This window comes from Gavialis gangeticus, unplaced genomic scaffold, assembly GCF_001723915.1.
Source record: "Gavialis gangeticus isolate Ggan-Ray unplaced genomic scaffold, GavGan_comp1, whole genome shotgun sequence".
NCBI lineage: Eukaryota > Metazoa > Chordata > Crocodylia > Gavialidae > Gavialis > Gavialis gangeticus.
The window spans coordinates 60,506,668-60,513,474 of NW_017729029.1; positions in this window are offsets into that span (position 1 = coordinate 60,506,668).

The window sequence follows — 6,807 nt, forward strand, 5'->3', positions numbered from 1 at the left end:
TCCTCCCTTTTTTAAAGATGGGGACCACGTTGGCTATCTTCCAATCATCTGGCACCTGGCCCGAGCACCACGAGCGCTCGTAAAGCCATGCCAAGGGCCCTGGAATAACCCCTGCTAGCTCCCTCAACACCCTGGGGTGGAGAGCATCTGGACCCACTGATTTGAACATGTCCAGCCCATCCAGAAGCTCTCTAACCTAGTCCTCCCCAACCTGAGGTCTGGAGGCATTCCCCTCAAGTCCGTCTTGCATCACGGTGGGGAAGTCCCGGTCCCTGCACAAGAAAACGGAGGTTTAAATAAAATATTAAAATCAAAATTGGGTGGTTTTCTAAAAGGAATGCTCTATTTCAAGCAAGAATTAATTCTGGGAACTCCAATAGAGGTCTAACAAGATGATTATCTTTTCTGGCTTGATAATATACGATGGCATACTTATAGGTTCAGCTTACCAGTTAGTCAAGGAAGCATAGCTGCCTTCCTGCCCTCCAGGCTTATCGGGGTGAAAGGAAAGAAGCTATATGTCTGCCCCATCAACAGAAGCAGAAGACAGGGCAGGGTAGCACCTTAGCAACTCACTGGTTCAGAGGCATGAGCTTTTGTAGATGACAGTCCACTGTAGCTAATGTTTTCTTTTTTTCTGTGTGGAAATACAAAATACCAGGTGGTTTTTGGCTTCTCAGGATGGAGCTTCAAATTATATAAAAAGAATACTTTTGTCTTTTGTCACCTTTTTAATCATTCAGCAAACAGCTTTCATTTCTTCAGCAGAACTCTTTCTGCCTTTTATATTAAGGTCAGCAGGAAAATGCTACCAGCATTGTCAAAACTGAACAAAGAAAGAATGGGTGCCCATAGACCTTTCAAAATCTTCCCATCCTGTGTGAAATCTCCACTTCCCTGCTAAACTCATTGGACCTTTGCTTTTGACATAAATGGAACAGGGTTTCCCACCTACATGCCAACTGGCTATCAGAGGAAGCTATCCTGTTTTGTTTTAATTGTAGTGATGTCCAAAGACCAAAGGTAGCATAGGAGCCCCATTGCACTTGGCATTGCACCAATATATAGAAAGAAACAACCAGTGCCCCAAATAGTTTACAACTAGAATAATCAGGATGATGATAGGCACGTGCTACATATCAGTTCCATGCTGTTGTGTATTTTCATTTCTCTATTTGATTTGGTTTATTTACCACACAAACCTTGGGTTTATGGAGGAAATTAAGGGATACAGGTAGAGAAGAGGATGGAAGTGAATTAAGAAAGGGGGAGTATATAAAGCAGCGTAAAATTGAAGAAGAGTTAGAAAAAGTTTATTTCATGTAGAGAAGATGTTCATTTCCTAGCCATGTCAGTCAGGTGGGTACCTCAGTGCTCTCCCCTTCCCACTTTCTCATTCTTTTCACTACAATGAGTTATTATTATCTTGCTGTATAGGAATACATTCTGCTCAGTGTTACTTCACAGAGCTGCATGACACACCTATATTGTTGTGAGAAATTTAGTCCAGATTTGAATTGCAGTTTTACTATAACTAGAATTCTGATAAAATAGAAATGCAGTTTAGCCTTTTATTTCCCTTATTCTGCAATAAAAAGGCTAAAACTGCTTGGGCCGGCTTATTATTGACTCCAAGATGAACATGGGCTGACAATGTGAGGTCACGGTTGGCAGGGCTAACCGGACCTTGTTGTGCATCCACCGATGCATCTCTAGCAGGGACAAGGAGGTGATCCTCCCCCTCTATGCGACACTGGTCAGGCCACAGTTGGAGTACTGTGTCCAGTTCTGTGCGTGCCACTTCAGGAGGGATGTGGACAACATTGAGAGGGTCCAGAGGAGGGCCACCCGCATGATCCGGGGACAACAGGGCAGATCCTACAATGAGAGACTGTGGGACCCGAACCTGCTCAGCCTTCACAAGCGAAGGCTGAGGGGGGACCTGGTGACCGTCTATAAACTCACTAGGGGGGACCAGCAGGGTTTGGGAGAGACCTTGTTTCCCCTAGTGCCCCCTGGCATAACAAGGAATAACAGCCATAAGTTGTTGGAGAGCAGGTTTAAATTAGATGTCTGTAAGAACTACTTCACCGTCAGGGTGGCTAGGATCTGGAACCAACTTCCAAGGGAAGTGGTGCTGGCTCCTACCCTGGGGGTCTTTAAGAGGTTTGATGCCAACCTGGCTGGAGTCATTTGAGCCCAGTTTTTCTCCTGCCCAGGCAGGGGGTCGGACTTGAAGATCTACAAGGTCCCTTCCAACCCTACTTCTACGATTCTATTATTTACATATTTTCAGTGATGGCAAATCCACCACAGTCTTTGTCAAATTGTTCTTGCAATCGATAATCATTCTATTTTGGGCTCCATTTCTAATCTTAAGTTGTTTGGCTTTAACTTCTAGTCACCAGAACTTGCTATACTTTTATCTGCTATACCTTTGTCACCTGAGCCTCTATTATTAAATCTTGGCCTATTGTTTAAGTACTTTGGTATTTAAAATGTTTGTCTAGGTGTCTAGTTCACCATTTAGGCACTACTCAGATCCTCAAGGCTAGCCCTCAGCTGCTGCTTAATGCTATAATCACCTAAGTTTCTGTTCTAGGCATAGCTGGATTGATGATGTAGCCACGATGGTCCGGGAATCATGCAAGAGGCAAGTGTTTTGTGGGTGATGTCTTTTATTGGACCAACTGTATAGTTGGGATAATGTTAAACAAGTTTTCAAAAGTAAGGCATTCTTCATCAGGTCATCATGCTGGTCCTACAGCAGGTCACTGTGGCCTGATGAAGAATGCATTGCATTCAAACCTTTGTCTAATTTTATCCCAGCCATGAAGTTGATCCAACAAAATATATCACCTGCAAGAATCCTTGCCCTTTTACTAGGCACCTAAGTTACCACAGTTTTAATATATATAAAGCCAGATAAGCTTTAATTCTGACCTACAAGTCTGGACCTTAGATCAAGTTTCAGAGTCATGGCACTGTAATTCCCAAAATAATCATTCCCCATTTTACCAATGGTGCCTGCTCCTTTAGGCACTGTCCTAGGATGTCTAGAGAAGGTGCAAAGAGCCGACCCAAAAACAGCCTAGTGGTTAGAGTATTTACTTGCAATGTGGAAGATCTGTTAGTCTCCTGTGTACCAGGGGACTGAAACCCAGCTGGTGATTACTTATTCTAAGGTAGGTCTTTCTCTGTCTTTTGTCAGGAAGCAGAACCTGGAGGACCCCAAAGTTTAGACTAGCTAGCTGAAGAGAACAACCCAAACAGCAGACACTTTGTATAATTTAATATCCTTTGTATATTTTGTATTGTATTTCATAGATTTCATAGACATTATGGCTGGAAAGGATCTTGGAAGATCTTCAAGTCCAGTCCCCTGCCTGAGGGGCAGAAAGTCAGCAGGGGTCATAGGATCCCAGCAAGATAAACATCCAAATTTCTCTTGAAGGCGTTCAAAGTAGGAGCTTGAACCACCTCCGGCGGCTGTCTATTCCAGACCTGGGGGGCTCGGACAGTAATGAAGTTCTTTCTTATGTCCAGCCTGAAACGGTCCTGGAGGAGTTTGTGCCTGTTCAACCTTGTCATCACTTGGGGTGCCCTGGTGAACAGATGTTCCCCCGGATCCTGGTAAGTACCCCTTATAAACTTATAGGCAGCCATCAGATCACCCCTGAGCTTGTGCTTTTCCAGGCTGAAGAGTCCCATAGCTCTCAGCCTCTCATCATAAGGTCTGTTTTCCTGACCTCTGATCATGCGCGTAGCTCTCCCCTGCACCCTCTCAAGCTTCTCCACATCCTTTTTGAATTGTGGAGCCCAAAACTGGACACAATACTCCAGCTGTGGCCTCATCAAGGCTGAGTACAATGGGAGAATGACGTCCTGGGATTTGCTTGAGAAGCTTCTATGGATGCAAGCCAGCGTTTTGCTCACTTTACTAGCTGCAGCATCACATTGATGGCTCATGTTCATTTCGTGGTCAACCATGACCCCCAAGTCCCTTTCATCTGTAGTGTCAGCCAGCATAGCACTGCCAAGCCTATAAGCATGCTGCGGGTTTTTCTTCCCAAGGTGGAGAACCTTGCATGTTTTAGTGTTAAACACCATCAGGTCCTCGTCCACCCATATCCTGAGCCTGTCAAAGTCAGCCTGGATTGCCTTCCTGTCCTCAGGTGTGGAAGATTTACCCCAAAGTTTGGTGTTGTCAATGAATTTGGCCTGTCTGCTTCTGACTCCAATGTCCACATCATTAATGAAGATGTTGAATAGTATAGGCCCAAGGACAGAACCTTGAGGGACCGCACCACGCTAGCAGAGAGAAGTGTATCAGACCCCTCTGCTTCATCAGGCTCCAGGAGTGGCGAGAGACACGCAGGTGCAAGCCCACTGTGCCCCTGCTCCCCAAAGCCCCCCCAGAGACCCCCAGCAGCCACGGAGCACCCCACTGACCCCCAGCACAGCTGGAGGTAAGCAGGGCCCATGGTGGGAGGTGGTTAACCCCAGACAGCTGTGAGGAGGTGGCTCAGTGGAGCCAAGGAGGGTCTCACCTCACCCCAGCTCCTACTTGGCCCAACCCCCCAGGGAGAGAGCAGGTGGTGGGGAGAAGGTACCTACTGGTCTCTCTCTGGTGAGGCAGGGTCCCCCCTAGCCCGGGAGCAGCACGTCTCTGGCGGCAGGCCCACTGCGCATGTGCACAGTTTAAAAGGGCCTGCCAAAGGAAAAAAAACCTAGTCAGGCTCTGGGAGCAGTAAGAGACACACAGGTGCAAGCCTGCTGTGCCCCCACTCTCCAAAGCCTCCCCAGTGAGCCCCAGCAGCTGTGGAGCACCCTGCTGACCCTCAGCACAGCCAGAGGTAAGTGGGGCCCGTGGTGAGAGGGGGTTAATCCCAGCCAGCTGTGAGGAGGTGGCTGAGTGGAGCCAAGGAGGGTCTTGCCCTGCCCCGGCTCCTACTTTGCCCAGCCCCACAGGAAGCCACGCGACTGGAGCCTCACGAACAGGCTGAGCAAACAGGCAGAGTCCATGGTTGCAGGCTCCACGCAGACGGAGTCTCTGGCTCTCAGCTGCGGGGGCTGCCTGACACTTTTTCAGGCTCTGGGGTCCGGGAGTATGGCCACCTCCCCGTGTGAGGTCTGCTCCCTTTTGGGGTCTCCAGCATGCCAGCTAGAGGAGCTCCAGGCCACAGAGACTGTGCGCCATCAGGGATGGTGAGCAGGAGATAGACTCCTACTGTCAGGCCCTTCACTCCCAGGAGGTGTAGGGTAGACCAAGGTCACCTTCCAGCACAAGGGAGGACTCGGGGACCTCCCATTCTGTCCAGTCAAGGGGTTGGACCAAGGTGATCAAGGGCTCCCAGGCCCGCCGCACCAAGGTCCCCACCCCACTGAAGCTTTGCAACAGGTATGAACCTCTCTCAGCCCCAGCTGAGCCTGCTAAGCTGCCAGCTCCTGTAGGCAACACAGGCTCAACTGTAGCTACCACCCCCGCTCTCCCTAAGACAAAATGCAGTGTTTGTTGTGGGAGACTCCATCCTGAGGGGGACTGAGGGACAATCTGCCACCCTGACCCCTTAGCCCAGGAAGTCTGCTGCTTCCCGGGAGCCCGTATCTGAGACATTGTAGAGACGATCCCTGATCTCCTCTGACCCACTGAACACTACCCTATGTTCCTTATCCATGTGGGCACAAATGACGCAGCTCAGAGCAATCCCAGCTGGGTCATGAGGTGCTACAGGGATTTGGGAGCGGGGCTTAAGGGGTTGGGGGCGCAGGTGGTGTTTTCCTTGATCCTCCCAGTTTCAGGCTATGGGCTGCGGAGGGAGAGGATCAAGGTAGTAAACCAAAGACTGCAGTGCTGGTGTCATCGTGAAGACTTTGGCTTCCATGACCACAGTCCACTTTTTGGTGAGAGGCAGCGAGCTGCTGGGAAGGGAGGGCCTCCACCTCTCTCCTCTGGGGAGGAGGATCTTATCAGCCAGACTGGCTGATGTGCTTCACTGGGCTTTAAACTAAGCCTGCCAGGGGATGGGTGGGACTACCGCCACTGCTGGCCCACTGAGGAACCTTTGCAAAGCCAGCAGGCCAAGGCACTTAAGGAAGTCCACCCCTGCCCCAGCCCTGGAACAATCTGTAGGCAAGGCAAGGGCCCCCAAGGGGACACTTGTGTGCCTATACACAAATGCCAGGAGCTTGGGGAATAAACAAGAGGAACTTGTCCTCCTGCTTAACACAAATTGTTACCATGTCATAGGGATAAGAGACCTGGTGGGACTCCACCCATGACTGGGCCATGGGTATAGACGGCTATACCCTGTACAGGAGGGATCTAGTGGCCAAAAGGGGCAGGGGTGTAGCTCTCTATGTCAAAGAAAGCTATGCGTCCCTGCAAGCTGACATTGGCACCCAGGATGACTGGAGACCATCTGGGTTAAAATCCGTGGAGAACACGGCACAGGGGACTCAATGGTGGGAGTCTACTACAGACCTCCCTCCCAGGATCAAGAGCTTGAACAGGAGTTTGCCAGAGAATTGGCTGAGGCTGCACAGTCCTGGTGCATGGTCGTCATGGGAAATTTCAACTACCCAGACATCTCATGGGAAGAGCACTCGGCCAAATTCAAACAGTCCCAAAGCTTTCGCTCATGTGTGGATGAGCTCTATCTGACTCATCTAGGGGCTGACAAGAGGTAAAGCGCTGCTCAACCTGGTACTGGCAATGGGGGACGACCTTATCAGCGACCTAATGATCAATGGGAAGCTGGATGACTGTGACCACAAGCTGATCACCTTCACCATCCGCCGTAAAGC